This window comes from Bos grunniens, chromosome 11 (assembly GCF_055505025.1).
Source record: "Bos grunniens cultivar Pamir isolate PY7600 chromosome 11, Bosgru_T2T1.0, whole genome shotgun sequence".
Lineage (NCBI taxonomy): Eukaryota > Metazoa > Chordata > Mammalia > Artiodactyla > Bovidae > Bos > Bos grunniens.
This window is the reverse complement of record NC_141175.1, coordinates 2,900,928-2,917,857: the sequence shown is the minus strand read 5'-3', so window position 1 is coordinate 2,917,857 and position 16,930 is coordinate 2,900,928. Positions and strand designations below refer to the sequence as shown.

General features: G+C 54.2%; 1 long non-coding RNA gene across 1 annotated transcript; it reads right to left on the bottom strand.

Annotated features, from left to right (window-relative positions):
• Positions 1-2,294: 2,294 nt before the first annotated feature.
• LOC147362279 (uncharacterized) lies at positions 2,295-16,857 on the bottom strand. The gene is made up of 2 exons (XR_015136072.1): positions 16,091-16,857; positions 2,295-2,878 (listed from the first exon to the last, which is right to left on the bottom strand). It is a non-coding gene; the product is annotated as an uncharacterized LOC147362279 (long non-coding RNA).
• Between the last annotated feature and the right edge of the window lie 73 nt (positions 16,858-16,930).

Sequence of the window (16,930 nt, the reverse complement as noted above, 5' to 3'; positions counted from 1 at the left end):
CTGCTGCAGGGCCTTTGCATAAGCTGTTTGCTCTGCTGGGAAGGCTCGTCCTCTCCCCTGGCTCGCTTTCCCCAGCTCCTGCTGCCAACCTCCAGGCTCGGAGGGGCCCCTCCTCAGGAAGCCTGCCCGGCCTGCCTCAGTCTCGGCATTTCTCATGCACACAGGGGTGCCCACCCACTGCAGGACTCGCCCCACTGTGGGGCACGGTTCTTTTTTGGGCCCTGTGTTGCTCCCAAGGGCTGTGGCACTGAGGCTGTTTCAGTCCACCCGCACATCCCCGGTGCTTGGCACGGGTGAGTTCTCAGCCTCCGGGCATGGGTGCTGGGCAGGGCTCGGTGCACAACCCTTGCCAAACAGCCACGGGGAGACCCCAGAGGCAAATGAAGTCACTGAGGTGGCCCCTCCGTGTGTGGCTGCTCTAATTGTAAAAGCTGTTCATTTTAGAAAGAGACTTTTAAACCTCTTCAAGTTGATGTTGTAAGTCTGGCCCCAGTAGCCAATCGCGCCTTCTCTTTCTTTTCTTTTTTTTTCTAATTTTATTTTTAAATTTTACATAATTGTATTAGTTTTGCCAAATATCAAAATGAATCCGCCACAGGTATACACGCGTTCCCCATCCTGAACCCTCCTCCCTCCTCCCTCCCCATACCATCCCTCTGGGCCGTCCCAGTGCACTAGCCCCAAGCATCCAGTATTGTGCATCGAACCTGGACTGGCAACTTGTTTCTTACATGATATTTTACATGTTTCAATGCCATTCTCCCAAATCTTCCCACCCTCTCCCTCTCCCACAGAGTCCATAAGACTGTTCTATACATCAGTGTCTCTTTTGCTGTCTCGTACACCGGGTTATTGTTACCATCTTTCTAAATTCCATATATATGCGTTAGTATACTGTATTTATGTTTTTCCTTCTGGCTTACTTCACTCTGTATAATAGGCTCCAGTTTCATCCACCTCATTAGAACTGATTCAAATGTATTCTTTTTAATGGCTGAGTAATACTCCATTGTGTATATGTACCACAGCTTTCTTATCCATTCATCTGCTGATGGACATCTAGGTTGCTTCCATGTGCTGGCTATTATAAACAGTGCTGCAATGAACATTGGGGTACACGTGTCTCTTTCCCTTCTGGTTTCCTCAGTGTGTATGCCCAGCAGTGGGATTGCTGGATCATAAGGCAGTTCTATTTCCAGTTTTTTAAGGAATCTCCACACTGTTCTCCATAGTGGCTGTACTAGTTTGCATTCCCACCAACAGTGTAAGAGGGTTCCCTTTTCTCCACACCCTCTCCAGCATTTATTATTTGTAGACTTTTGGATGGCAGCCATTCTGACTGGTGTGAAATGGTACCTCATAGTGGTTTTGATTTGCATTTCTCTGATAATGAGTGATGTTGAGCATCTTTTCATGTGTTTGTTAGCCATCTGTATGTCTTCTTTTGAGAAATGTCTATTTAGTTCTTTGGCCCATTTTTTGATTGGGTCGTTTATTTTTCTGGAGTTGAGCTGTAGGAGTTTTATTTTATTGAGGTGTAGTTGATTTGCAGTGTTGTGTTACGACATTGTAACACAGTTTACATTGGGTTACCACTTATACCAGTCCATCCTAAAGGAGATCAGTCCCGAGTGCTCATTGGAAGGACTGATGCTGAAGCTGAAACTCCAATACTTTGGCCACCTGATGCGAAGAGCTGACTCATTTGAAAAGACCGTGATGCTGGGAGGGATTGGGGGCAGGAGGAGAAGGGGACGACAGAGGATGAGATGGCCGGATGGCATCACCGACTCGATGGACGTGAGTTTGGGCCAACTCCGAGAGTTGGTGATGGACAGGGAGGCCTGGCGCACTGCGATTCATGGCGTCGGGAAGAGTCGGACCCGACTGAGCGACTGAACTGAGCTGAACCGTTTACAACAACACGCTGACTCAGCGGTGTGTGTGTGTGCATACACCTTTTCTTCATGCTCTTTTCCTCTGCGGTTCAGCACTGGAGGTTGACTACAGCTCCCTGCGCTGCACAGTGGGACCTGGGGCTTGCGCTCTCTGTAGGAGCAGCCTGCGCCCACTCAGCCCGGCTCCCGGCCCCCCTCCCGCAGCCCCTCCCCCGGCTCCCGGCCCCCCTCCCCCAGCCCCTCCCCCGGCTCCCGGCCCCCCTCCAGCAGCCCCTCCCCCGGCTCCCGGCCGCCCTCCCCCACGCCCCTCCCCCGGCTCCCGGCCCCCCTCCCCCAGCCCCTCCCCCACGCCCTCCCCCACGCCCTCCCCCGGCGTCTGCTGCGTCTGTGAGTCTATTTCTGTTTCATAGATTAAGTTTATTTGTGTCATACTTTAGATTCCACACACAAGTGAGGTCATATTAAAGTACTTGTCTTTGGCTGACTTCACTTAGTGTGATGCTCTCCGGGTCCGTCCATGTTGCTGCAAATAGCGTTATTTTAGTCTTTTTTTATGGCTGAATAATAGTCCATCATATATATATACCACGTCTCTTTTTTTCCTCTCTACCATGTGGCTTGTGGGATCTCAGGCCCCCAACCCGGGACTGACCCCGGGCCACGGCCGTGAGATCCTGAACCCTCAACGCCAGGCCACCCGGGGACTCCTCGCCGCATCTTCATCCGTCGTCTGTGGATGAACGTTTCGCTTGCTCCCGTGTCTCGGCTGTTGCTCACGCTGCTGCAGTGAGCGCCAGGGTGCGGTATCTTTTTGAATGACACTTGCTCATGCTTTTTCTTAAGCAGCAAGATGAACGGCTGTTGGTCTCTCTACACTCCCCTCACGCTCCGTGCGTCTCTGCGTTTGGGGGGCGTGGGCAGAGCTGCCCAGCAGAACCTTCTCTGAAACAGCGGGAGGGGTGGTGTCATCTTCCTGAAAGCTTCAGGACAGAGTGGACAGTAAGTGTGAGGGGCAGAAGGTGAAGGGGGGCCCTCACACCTGCCTCTCCTTCTGGGAGCCGGGGTGCTCCCTCTGACCCGCACTCCACACAAGGCCAGACCGCCTGGTCGGGACGGCAGCTCCCGACTCCAGCCCCGGAACCAGCACGGCCGCCCCGGCTCCGGTGCTGCTGCTGCCCCACTGCACAGAGTAGGCGCCGAGGCTATGCTGTGTGTGTGTCGGCAGGTGTCCGAGCCAGGCTGGCGGCCCTGCCCAAGGTCCACACACAGCACCAGGCATCCACAGGGACTGTGAGGGTGTGGGGACCCCAGGTCAATACGCAGGACAGAGAGCGGGGCAGGGAGGGTGGGCAGCGCATGGTTGCGATGACCCCAGAGCCTGGCAGAGGGAGCCCCAGCCCCGCCGGGCTGCCCAGTGCCCGCGGGCGGGCGGGACGGCCATGCCACCCGGGCACAGACAGAGCCGGAGCAGGGTGGCCACCTGCCCGTGGTGTCCAGCAACTCCGCTCCATGGTGATCCCACTGGCCAAACGGGGGTCACACTCCCATTCTCTTTAAAAATAAGCTCACGTTTCAGGATGGCGTCAGATTTACAGAGACGTTCTGATGGTGCAGAGAGTGTAGACCCTTCTCCTAGATACCCCTCCCTCCTGCCTTACACAGCTCAAAGCACCCGCCCCCCCAAAGCCAAGGGGGCACCCTTGGCACAGGCTGCCCTCGTCGTCGTTCAGAATCCCTGGAGGCCCTCTGGACTCCAGCCGTCAGCCTCCTCCCACCTGAGACGGGTGGGAGACGGTTTCCAGCCTCCTCCTGTTTCTCGTGACCAGCAGCTTGGAGAGGCTCCGGCTGGCAAGGTGTTTTGCAGATAGTCTGGGATGGGCTGCTGTTTTCTCGTGATGAGTCTGGGATTATGGGTTTTGAAAAGAGCCTGCAGGGTGGAGAGCCGTCTCATCCCATCCGTCCTGTTCCATGCTGTCCGTCGCGGCCTGAGGCCATGTCTTTCTAAGTACGTCACAAAGCGCCTTCCACCCTGAGGGGCAGAGGGTTAAACGTCCCGTGCTGGAGGGGTAGGAGCTGCACAGATGATTGGGCTGCCGTCTCCCCTCTCCCGTTCATCCAGTCGGTTCTTTCTATCTGTACGGACTCATGTACGTCTATCTTATACTCTGCATCACAATCCGATGCTATATCACTTATTAATCCATTTACCCAAGTTGTTCCAGCTCTGGACTTTAGGCCCGCCAGGCCCTTCTGTCCATGGGATTTTCCAGGCAAGAATACTGAAGTGGGCTGCCATTTCCTTCTTCAGGGAATCTTACCGACCCAGGGACCAAACCCGAGTCTCCTGCATTGGCAGGCAGATTCTTTACCACTGAGCCACCAGGGAAGGCCTTGCAGATGCTGTAGTCCTTCCAAAATTGTTGCAGGGTCTTTCCTGATTTGTCACTTGCCTTTACCGCCTGACAAAAAGTGTGCTGTAAATAACTGGAATGTTGCCGTGACTGCCTGCTTCATTATTTGGATGAGCCACGCAGTCTTTGGTGGCAGATGGCAGTACTTTGAGGCTGAGATAAAAGCCGTGCGTGAATGGGATGTGGCCTGGAGCATTGTCAAGCAGCAAATGAATGTTGAAAGGGACATCCTTCTCCAAACAATATTTCTCTAAATGGTGGAAAAATCAGCCCTGGAAAATGGCCTGTGTAACTCGGGCTTTGGGGTTACTCTTGTACACAGCAGCGGGAGAGCCCTTGGCTGTGTTTCTAAGGGCTCTTGGGTGCTCTGAATGATAAATGGAGAGAGGCTTCAGGTTCATATCACTGGAAGCATTGCCTCCAAACAACAGAGTTAGTCTGTTCTTTCCTCCCTTAGAGCCTGGCGTCAGCATTCCCTCCTTACTAATGGGCCTTTGGTCTGGCGTCGTCTTCCGTATAGTCCTGGCTCATCCGCAGTGAAAGCTGCTCCAGTCCATATGACCTCTCTCAGCAATTTCTCAAAGCATTTCAGGAAATTCCCAGGCAGCGACTGTAAACGCATTCACTTACGTTTACCTCATGAAGGTTGGCTCTAGCCTTGAACTGATGATAGATAGCAGTCACGGCTGGATCCAACCTCTCATTCCTCACCATGCTTCTTCTTCAAGTCTTCTTGAAGGCTTTTCACTTTCCCTTGAATCAGCATTAAGCTGAGCAGGACCCGATGCTGATGCTAATCTGGCCTCCACCCACTGAGAAGTTTCTCCGTCTCCTCCATCACTTTTCCGCGTTTCTTCTGTATCGTCGACGTCGTTAGTACAGCAGACTTTGCGTGCTCCACGATCCGGCCCTCACTCTTTAGAATCATGCCAGTGGTTGAATGATCCGTGTTCTAAGAATGAGTGACATCTCCCCTCTTTTTGCCTCACTCCACTCTCTCAGTCATTTTCACTGCTGTTTCCTTTGGTATCTCTCAGCACTTCTCAGCAGTACCGGCATCATCACCCCTGCTTCTATGCTTGCTTCTAGATATCCTGGGCCTGAAACGAAGATGCTGCCCCACGGTACGCGACGCAGCAAAGCACACAAAACGCCGCCACGTGTGGCGAAGGCGGGCAGGTGACGGCGTGCGATGCCACAGAGCAAGCCGCCTTCCGTGTCTGGACGTGAGGGCAGATGTCCACCCCGTTCGGAGTCCTCAACTTGAACGTTCCTTTGGCTTCCCTGGCGTATCAGCTGGTAAAGAATCTGCCCGCAGTGCGGGAGACCTGGGTTCGATCCCTGGGTTGGGAGGATCCCCTGGAGAAGGGAATGGCTACCCACTCCAGTATTGTGGCCTGGAGAAGTCCATGGACAGAGGAGCCCTACGGGCTACAGTCCATGGGGTCACAAAGAGGCGGACACGACTGAGTGACTTTTCACTTCCGCTTACTGTAGTCTGTCCATCCATCCATCCGACACTGACTACGGCAGGCAGGCACGGGGCCGCTGGTAGGCCCTGAGCACGTCTCTACACGTCTCTTCTGAAGCAGACTCGGGCACAGTGTCTCCTAGTCCGAGATGAGCAAGCTGCACTTCGAGAGGCCTGCTTGTTGGTTCCCACTGAATCTAGACGACTTCTGCTTCTGGGAAGACGGAAGGCCACGGGCTGAGTTCCCTGGGGCTCCCTTTTCCCTCCGGTAGCTGAGATGCCAGCAGCCTACACTGCTGGTGTGGTGCCAGAGAAGGACAGTTAAGGAGCTAGGAGCTTCACCTCTGCTGGGCGGGAACGTCCAGTGGCCACAATGTCCCTGGAGGCCACACTGCAGGCAGTGATGAGACATTCCTGCCCCTTCCAGCTGGGGAGGTATTGGCTGAGGCCCACTAGAGGCTGGAACCCCTGCCCTCCCTGGCATTAACAAGGACCACTGCCTTCTGGTGAGGGCTGGACTTCTAGCCCCACTTGGCAGCCACAGGGAGGCAGTGACCCTTACCTCATTCCCTCGCTGGAGCAGTGTCAGAGGAAGACAGTAAAAACAGGCTCAAGAAAGATCCCAAACTTCATAGCATAATACCTAAAATGTCCAGCTTCAGTTAAAAAAAATCACTGGTCATATCGAGAGTCAGAGAGATCTCAAACCAAACGAAAAAGCACAGTCAAGAGATGCCAACATCGAAACGACAGAGATCTTACAATTATTTGAAAAGTATTTTAAATCCACTAACATAAAAAGGCTGTATTGAATAATTGTGAACAGCCCTAAAACACGCAAAGAAAAAGTCTGAGAAAAGAAAGAGAATACGTGAAGAAGAACCAAATGGGAATTTCAGGATTGGAAAACACAATAGCTGAAAATTAAAACTCAGTGGATGGGCTCAACATCAGAGGAGGTGGGAGAGGGGAGAAAAGAAAAAGAGAACAATAGGAATCATCCATGCTGAACAGCAGAGAGAAAATAGCCTGGGAAAAAAGTAAGAGAGAGCGCCTTAGGGATCCATGAGACTCTAACCAAAGCGCTAACATTCATGACACTGGCGGCGTGGGGTTGGGGTAGAGAGAGGGCAGATAGAAAAGTGTTCAAAGGAAAAAAAGGCGGATAAGCCCCAAATCCAGAAAAAGATACAAGCCTACCTGGAGATTCAAGAAGCCGAGTGAACCAAAAATAGATTAAAATAAACCCACACCAAGACATGTCATAGTCAAACTGCCAAATGTTGAAGACAAAGAAAGAAACTCTTTAGAGTAGTTGGATAGAGATACCGCTTATTAAAAAATATTGAAACGAAATTGAATGACATCAGATTTCTCATTCAAAAGCATGGAGGCCGGAAGGAAGTGGGACAACACTTTTAGAGTGAAGGAAGAGAATCCAGCACAAAAGATCCTTCAGGAAGGATAAAGACCTTCTCATACGAAGGATGACTGAAGGAATTTATGACCAGCAGACACGCTTTTAAGAGATATTCTCAGAAGGAGGGAAATGAAGCAAGAGGGAAACTTGAAATGCCAAGAATGGAGAATGCGAGTTTGGAATTGCAAATACCTAGGAAAATAGGCTATTTTTGCTCTTGTAAGTTTTAAAAAATAGACGCGACGGTTGAAGGAGAAACCATTACACTTTGTCATGGGCGTTTTCACTGGTTTGGATCTAACACAGTGGCGAGTGGGCGTGGGGACCAATATGCTGGGGGGGCGTCCATGTTCTACTTGAAACGGTAAAGCAGCGGTGTGATGCAGACTGTGGAATAAGTTTAGAAACATACTTATTTTAACCACTGGAGAATCCACTAAAAACTATACACACAAAACACATAGGCAGAAAATCCAGCTGATAAATTAAAATGGAACGCTAAAAACTCTTAAGATACTTTTCAAAAAAGCATGGAAAGAGACAAAAACCAGGCAGAGTGGAAGGATCTGGGCTCTCCTCCTTCTGCGAGAGCACCGAAGTCACAACTAGCTGTTGACCAACCATCAACAAGAGAACGCCTGAGCCCACTAAAAAAGATACCCCGTACCCCAAAGCAGAGACGCTGCAACAAGGGGGTGTGGGGGACACGGTCGTTGATAAAATCGAATCCCTGACCCACCAGGTAAAGTGAAAGTTGTCGGTCATGTCCCACTCTTTGCGACCCAGTGGACTATACAGTCCATGGAATTCTGCAGGCCAGAATACTGGAGTGGGCAGCCTTTCCCTTCTCCAGGGGTCTTCCAACCCAGGGATCACACCCAGGTCTCTCGCATCGCAGGTGATTCTTTACCAGCTGAGCCACCAGGGAAGCCTGCCACCACCAAGTAGGTGACTCACAAACTGGAGAACAATAACACCAAAGAAGTTCCCCCACTGTTGTGAAGGTTCTGAGCCCCACATCGAGCTTTCCAGCCTGGGGACCTGGCAAAGAGACTAGGAACCCCCAGGATATCTGACTTTGAAGGCCAGCAGGATTTGCTTACAGGACTTCCACAGGACGGAGGGAAACAGACTCCACTCTGAGAGGTCACAAACAAAATCTTGCACACACTAGGACCCAGGGGGAAGGAGCAGTGGCCCCTGGGAGACTGAACCAGCTCCACCTTTGGTGCTGGAGAGTCTCCTGTGGAGGTGTGGGCTGGCAGGGGCTCACTGCAGGGATGGGACACGGGCAGCAGCAGTCCTGGGAGGTTCTCCTTGGCATAAACCCTCTTGGAGGTTGCCACGAACCCTACTACAGAGCCTGCAGACTCCAGGGCTGGGTCGCCTCAGGCCGGACCACTAACAGGGAGGGAGTGACCCCATCCATCGGCAGACAATTGGATTAAACTCTTACTGAGTGTGGCCCTGCCCATCAGAGCAAGACCCAGTTTTCCCCACTGCCAGTCCCTCCCATCAGGAAGCTTACACAAGCCTCTTAGCCTCATCCACCAGAGGACAGTCAGAAGAAGCAAGAAGAACTAGAATCCGGCACGAAAGCCACATCACAGAAAGTTAGCCACAAGGAAAAGGCAGAGGATTACGTCACAGATGAAGGGACAAGATAAACTTTGAGAAAAACAACGAAATACAGGGGAAATGGGCAACATTCCAGAAAAAGAATTCAGAATAATGAGTGAAGATGATCCAGGATCTCAGAAAAAGAATGGAGAATATACAAGAAATGTTAACCAAAGACCTAAAGAACTAACAAACGGAGATGAACGATACGCTGCTCAGCTGCTCAGTCGTGCCCGAACAACACACTAGAAGGAATCAATAGCAGAATAATGAATAAGTGACCTGGGAAATAGAACAGTCGCAATCACTGTTACAAACAGAACATACAAAGAAAGACGAGAAAAGAAATGCAGACAGCCTGAGAGCCCTCTTGCTGTTGGTGGCGTGTGTGTCTGACTCTTTGCGACCCCACAGACCGAAGGACATTACCCTTCCCCGTCCCTCACCATCTCTCAGAGCTTGCTCAAACTCAGGTCCATTGAGCCGGACAACATTAAACACACCAACGTTCGCAAGAGAGAGGATTCAAGAAAACATTTGAAGAGCTAATAGCTAAAGACTTCCCTAACATGTGAAAGGAAATAGACAAGTCCAGGAAGCACAGACAGCCCCAGGCAGGATAAACCCAAGGAGAAAGACGCCGGGACACATAGTAATCCAACTGACAAAAATTAAAGGCAAAAATAAAATATTTATTCCCAGCAAGGGAAGAATGACAAATAATGTACAAAGGAACGGCGTGATGACTTAAAGTGATAAAAAGGAAGAACCTACAGCCGAGAATACTCTACCTAGTAACACTCTCATTCAGATTTGATGGAGAAATCACAAGCTTTCCAGGTAAGCAAAAGCTAAGAGAATCCAGCACCACCAAAGCAGCAGGCGCGGCCCAGGCCCGCCTCCTTCTCCCTGCCAGGCTGGGGGCCAGGCAGCCGCCTCAAGCTCACAGTGGCTCTGTTCGCGCAGCAGCCCTGCGAGGTGAGTCCGGCCCCATTTTCAGGAGAGGAGGCAGAGCCCACAGGGTGGTTGTCCAGGCTACTCTGGGCAGCCCAGCCAGCCTGTGGGGCCACGGCCTGAACCTGGAGCCCTGCTCTCAGCCCCATTCCTGCTGCTGCCCCCCGGAGGCGTGGTTTCTGTCATCCTTTTGTCTTTGGGACCTTCTGCGGGCCTGGAGTGAATCCAGGTGTGAGGGCTGCAGGCTGGCCTCCCGGCCTTGAGCTGCAGGAGGCTCTGAGTTGGTCCCCTCTGGCTCCGAGGCCCCAGCTCTCCGCAGCTCGCGGGCCGGGCCCTACTCTCCGCCCCAGCATCGGCCCTGTACGCCTCCACGTCACCGGCCTTTGTGTATGTGGCCTGTTCGCCACGCCCTGCCCGCGTTGCCCCCTGGCTCCCAAGCCTGCGTCCTGGTTGCAGGGCAGCCCCTGCCCTTGGGTACCTCTGGTCCCACACCATCTGGAAAGGCTTCCTTGACTTTCCACCAACCCACGAGAAACCTATTCTAGAATCCGGAACCATGTTCTGGGACCGGTGGCCTGTGGGTCTGGCCTGGAGGGCTCAGAGCAGAGGCCCTGTGGGGACAGCTTCACGTCCATGGCTCCTGGCAGCACGGGGTACATGGGTCCATTTCAGGGGTGCTGGTGGGTGAGAGGGGGCCAGGGAATAGGCTGGATGGAGGGAGAGATGTTTGCAGTGGCCTAGCTGAACCATCGGAGAAGGCAATGGCACCCTACTCCAGTACTCTTGCCTGGAAAATCCCATGGATGGAGGAGCCTGGTAGGCTACAGTCCATGGGGTCACTGAGGGTCGGACACGACTGAGCGACTTCACTTTCGCTTTTCACTTTCATGCATTGGAGAAGGAAACGGCAACCCACTCCAGTGTTCTTGCCTGGAGAATCCCAGGGACAGGGGAGCCTGGTGGGCTGCCGTCTATGGGGTCACACAGAGTCGGACACGACTGAAGTGGCTTAGCAGCAGCAGCAGCTGAACCATGCATCAGTCTCCTATTGTGGAAATGAACAAGACCCATTATTACTCTGTTTAATTGCAAAGGGCATCAATTGGGAGAATCTCAGGGGCATAAAAGGGAAACCGAAGGATGCTACGTCATCCCCTCGCCCCAGGCGCCTGTCGCAGGCGAGAGTCCGTAGAGCCGGCACCCGCCCTTCCCCAGTTTTTCCTCACATGGCTGTGTGCTGTCTGCTGTGCGCTCTCTTTCTGCGCGTGTGTGGCTGTCCCCCAGGCACGACGCCCTGGCTACCTCAGTCCTTTGCAGTCTACAGAATATTCCAGGAAGCAGTGTACTCTGGAGAAGACTCTTGAGAGTCCCTTGGACTGCAAGGAGATCAAATCAGTCCATCCTAAAGGAAATCAACCCTGAATATTCATCGGAAGGACTGATGCTGAAGCTGAAGCTCCAATACTTTGGCCACCTGATGTGAAGAGCCTGCTTATTGGAAAAGACCCTGATGCTGGGAAAGATTGAAGGTGGGAGGAGAAGGGGACGACAGAGGATGAGATGGTTGGATGGCATCACTGACTTGATGGACATGAGTTTGAGCAAGCTCCAGGGGATGGGGAAGGACAGGGAGGCCCGGAGTGCTGCAGTCCACGGGGTCGCAAAGAGTCAGACACAGTTTAGCAAGTGAACCACGAGATGCCTGATCAGCCTCTTCCCTCAGAGCTGAGTGTTTGTGTCGTCTCCAGGTATTTCATCTTTGTAAATAACGTTGCTGTGGGACGTCCTTGGCAGTCCAGTGGAAGGACTCTGCACTTCTACTGCAGGGGGCTCAGGTTGGATCCCTGGTCAGAGAACTAAGATCTCGAAAGCCATACAGCCAAAATAGAAAAAAAAAAAAACGTCGTGAACATCCTCTGGCAGCCTGAGACTCCTGCAGCTGTTTCGGAGAGCATGATTCCCGGAAGGGGCCTGTGCACTCACGTGGCACCGAGGTCCATTCTTCGCTGGAGCTTTAGGCGTCACTGCTTCTCTTATTTAAACCGCACCCCTACCCTTGCAGTCCCGCCTCCCTGGTCCCCAGACAGCTTCTACATAAGTTACAGTCTGGGAATAGAACTAGCCAGAGCATCCACACCCCGCTTCCTCTGCCCCAGACAGAACCAGACGGCCCCAGTTTCCAGCCCGCTCCAACTTCCCAGAGCAAGCCCACAGCTGGGGAACGCCTGTCCCGTCCGCTGGGGGCTGGAAGCTCTTGCAAAGGGTCTGGGCGTGGCCAGGCGGCCCTCCCTGCCTCCGGTTTCATCGCTGAGGCCAGACGCACAGAAGACAGGCCTGAGGAGACGCAAAGGCTGGCCAGTCTTGTCCATGTCCCTGGCCCCTGCAAATGCCAGGCCCTTAGCTGTTTGTGGGGGGATTTAAAGACCCTGAGGATGGAGGCAAGCGGACAGGCTCCCTGGGAGAGTGGCTGCAGCAAGACCGCCTGGGCACAGACTTTGGCCCCTGGCGTTTCCCCTGTGTCAGCTTTTCTATTTTAGGCCGGCTGCTCCTCGTCAGGGAATTCTCAGCGAGCCGTGGGAACCCCAGCAAGGCGGGTGCTGGGTCTGCCTGGCTTCTGCGCGCCCTGCTGCAGCCCTGGGTCCCCTCCAGCCCCCGGGCGAGACCCCGGGCGAGACACCTCGGGTTGGCAGTCTCGCTCATCCACACGAAGGGCACCCTTCTCCTGGGTTATGTGTCCCACCGAGAATGTTCCCATCTTGCGACCCAACTGGGCTCCTGGATCTTAGCCCACGGAAACAATCTGCAGACATGAAACCTTGGCAACGACCCAAGCTCGCAGCCGAGGGCTCACGGCGGCTGTGGGAACTGGATCGCGGGTGCCTTGTGGGGTGACGTGGGAGAAGCCCGAGACAGGCGCCTCGCAGGGGGGCTGACTACAAGCTGACTGTGGGTCCACCCACGGGGAAATCGAATCTGCGGGGAAGAGAGACATGCCGTAGACTCCAGGCTGAGGGCGGGTCAAGCCCCAGCTCTGCCGTCCACTTTGGCCTTGGGACTCTCTGAACCTCCGTCTTCCTCATCTGTGAAAATCAGAACAGTTTACCACCACGTTCGGGGTTTAAGGAGACTGTGCTTATGAGCCTCAGATCAGGAGGACTCAGACAGGCATACAGTAGGCGCTCAGGAAGGGCAGCTGCAGTAGGTTTTATAACACAGACAAATGGAAATAGTTTGACGTGACAGGGAAACAGGTGGGAAACCAGCAGCCAGGCTTCTAGTCCTTACAAATGGCCCCGTATGCCGCTGTTGCACAATGCACACCGGCTCCCCGCCACCCCCAACCCCCACCCCCCCGCCAACCCGGAAAAATACTCTAAAGCCTTTGAAAAAAATTCCCCCAGCTCTTTGGGTCTCTGATTTCCATCTCTTCTGTCACAGGAGCCGCTTCTTTCTCACTGGCTGGGAACCTCTCTCTGCAGGGGGAGCTCCTCGGGCCAAGAGGTGGGGGGAGCGGGTGTGCAGACCATTTGTGGACTGGAACAGGTGGGGCCTGGTTGTGGAACCAGGCGCTGCGTTCCTGGGATTCCTGTGGGCAACCCGCCCAGCCAGCTCCAGGCCAGACAGATGCCAGCAGCGCCCCGCTCCACCTGCAGAGGGCCCGCCCAGAGACACCCAGGCCTGGAGCCAGGTGGAGGCTCAGGGCCGAGGGCTTTGTACTGGAGACTGGCCGACTCTTTCGGACCCCTTGGACTGTAGCCTACCAGGCTTTTCAGTCCATAGGATTTTCCAGGCAAGAGTACTGGAGTGGGTTGACATTGCCTTCTCCAGGGGATCTTCCTGACCCAGGGATCGAACTCAGGTCTCCCTCATTGTAGGCAGACGCTTTACCCTCTGAGCCACCAGGGAAGCCTGAACTATGGTGGGTTTAAATCCGACAGGAAGTGAAACCAAAGCATTCGTTGGAGGGGCTAGCACATAGTATACCCCCTCCCAGTAGGCGTCTCAGCCCAGCTGGGCTTCCCTGCTCCTATGAGCCCATAGGAGTGGCAGAGGTGGGGTTCAGGTGACGGTCCCAGCTCCCCTGGGAGGGAGGGGGTGCTGGTGATGAGGGCTCTCGGTTCTAACACAGGCGGTGCCAGGCAAACTGGACAGTCAGTCTCCTCAGAGCGGACAAGGTACAAGGCTGACCTTTGGGAGGATGGCACCTGGAGGGCAGGTGATGAAGGGATGCTTCCTAGCTGGGGTCAGGGGTCGGGGGAAGGAGCCAAGGGACGGGATGTGGAGTTGGGGTCCAAGCTGGGCAAAGGCCTTTGGAAGGAGGGAACTTGACATTAGACATCAGGAGAAACCCCACAGTCCAGGTCCAGAGCCGGCAGCTTCCTGTCTTACCTGCCCTTTCTGTACCTGGGAACTGAGGAAGAAGAACTTCCAGCGAGGAAGCAGAGGGTGGCACATTTAGGACTAGGAATGGCTTTTGGAGACCAGGGTTGAGAGCTGCAGGCCCACCAGGCACCACCCATGTCCATCCAGCCACCCACATCCATCCAGCCACCCACCATCCATCCAGCCACCCACGGCCATCCAACCGCCCACATCCATCCAGCCACCCACCATCCATCCAGCCACCCACGTCCATCCAACCGCCCACATCCATCCAACCACCCACATCCATCCAACCAGCCATATCCACCCAACCGTCCACCATCCGCCCATCCTTCCATCCGTCCACCCAACCGTCCACCATCCGCCCATCCTTCCGTCCGTCTGATAAGCCCCGCTAAGTGTGCACTCTGGTCTGGTGGGTGGGAGTGCAGCCTCTGCCTTCCCAGTCCTGACTTCTGTGGTTGTGCCGATTGTCTACGTCCTTGGGCAGTTTCTCAGCCTGTCTTATTCTCAACCTCAGTTTCTGCTGTGAAAAGCCAGAAAGGAACTTGCTTGTGGCTTGCTTTTAACGTGTGGAGAGGCAACATATGTAACAAACTTACTAAAGACTTAAGTGCTCAAGTGCATCCCCTCCTCTTATCTGGGCTATTTCCCCAGAGTGCTGTGATAGGGAACCCGACTCAGCTCAGCCAGGAGACACCAAACTAGGCATTAGAAGGAAAGATGAGTGTTTCCACTGGGAAGGAGCTGGGAGCATTGAAAACACAGCTAGGAAGACTCACTAGGTTTGAGGGTCAGGGGAGGAAGCCCCGGTGGACTGGCTTTGGCTGTGGGGGGAGGTAAGGGCGCCCTGGGGAGCAGGAGAGCCTGGTGGAGGGGCCCTAGGTGAGTGGAGACGGCGCCCGGTCATGCTCGCGTTTTCAGGCTGAGGGGACAGCCCGGAGATATGCTGTATTTATAAAAAATGTTTATGGAAACAAGTTCATTGGCCAGTTAGTTCCTGCTGGCCAAAGCACAGTTACTGTTCTAAAAAAGAAACAAAGCTCCAAAATGTTTTCTCCTTCTCTTTTATCCCTCTCTTCCATTTCCACTTGTGATTTTCCTGAGTGTGACCATATTTGGGGAGGGGTAGAAAAGGATTTTGGAGAAGGAAATGGCAACCCACTCCAGTATTGTTGCCTGGAGAATCCCAGGGACAGAGGAGCCTGGTGGCTGCTGTCCATGGGGTCGCATAGAGTCGGACACGATTGAAGTGACTTAGCAGCAGCAGCAAAGGATTTAAAAGTTGAGACAATAAACAGATCACCTGCTTTGTTTAAATTGCTTTGCTGCTGCTGCTGCATTGCTTCAGTCGTGTCCGACTCTGTGCGACCCCATAGACAGCAGCCCACCAGGCTCTGCTGTCCCTGGGATTCTCCAGGCAAGAACACTGGAGTGGATTGCCACTGCCTTCTCCATTGTGTGAAAATGAAAAGTGAAAGTGAAGTCGCTCAGTCGCGTGGGACTTGTAGCGACCCCATGGACTGCAGCCTACCAGGCTCCCCCATCTATGGGATTTTCTAGGCAAGAGTACTGGAGTGGCTTGCCATTGCCTTCTCCAATGACAACCACACAACTCATATTCCCTGGGCATTTCCACTTCAAATGCTCTGTCCTTTTGTTTGCACGGGTTCCTGTGTCATATTCGGAGTTCCCATTTTTAGTTGGGAAATAAGAGACTGCACGAAATTCTATCCGAGGGCCCAGGGAGGGGCCATAGGGCTCCGAGGACCATCCGCGATTCTAAGACCCAGGGGTAGCAGAAGCAGGGCAGTGGGGGTGAGAATGCACAGGATTTGGGGCCAGAACACCGGCTCCGGGTTCTCCTTGGGCCGCTGGTCCCTCCGCTCCAGGCCTCCCCTTCCCCATCTGTAACCAGAGGAGATAATAATACCTGTCTGGGCCATCACCCCGCAGACCCCAGAGTAGCCCGCACGCAGCGACAGTTCGCATCTCCGCGCTGGGGGCTCAGGAGACAACTCTCTTGACCCAGGGGCGGGAAGGCCCCGCCGACTCCGCCGCAGGTCCTGCGGGGTAGCCGGTGGGCGCAGCTCCCAGAGTCCAGGTTCTGAACCTTTCGGAGCTCAAGGTTCCTCTCTCTTACAAGTTGGAAGGCCAGGGCCCCTCACAGGGGTGTCCCGAAATTAATGGGGATGCCACGCGGAGAACCGCCTAGGCCGGCCGGGGGCTGTGGACGCGGCCGCCGCCGCCGATCCCCGGCTTGCGCGGCTGTGGAGAGACGCGACCCCTCCAGCGCCCCGCTAATCCCGTGGACGGGGAGCTCGGCTCCTCCCTGGGGCGCCGCTGCAGGGCGCGCTCAAGATGTGAACACTCAAGGGGCGCGCAAGTACTTTCTGTAGGCATCACCATACTTAAGTATTTAGAAGGTGCAGAAGGACCTGAACTCGCCAATACCAGTTCAGTTCAGTCGCTCAGTCTTGTCCGATTCTTTGCGACCCCATGGACTGCAGCACGCCAGGCCTCCCTGTCCTTCACCATCTCCCAGAGCTTGCTCATGTCCATTGAGTCGGTGACGCCATCCCACCATCTCATCCTGTGTCGTGCCCTTCTCCTCCCGCCGTCAATCTCTCCCAGCATCACGGTCTTTGCCAACCAGCCACTACTAGGGTTAACGCCTTAAAGCAGGGGGCGCGCGCGGCACACTGTCCCTTTAAGGCGGTGAGCCAGGCCGAGGCGGTCTGTCCCTCGTTGCCTCCCGTAGCTCGCCTCCGAG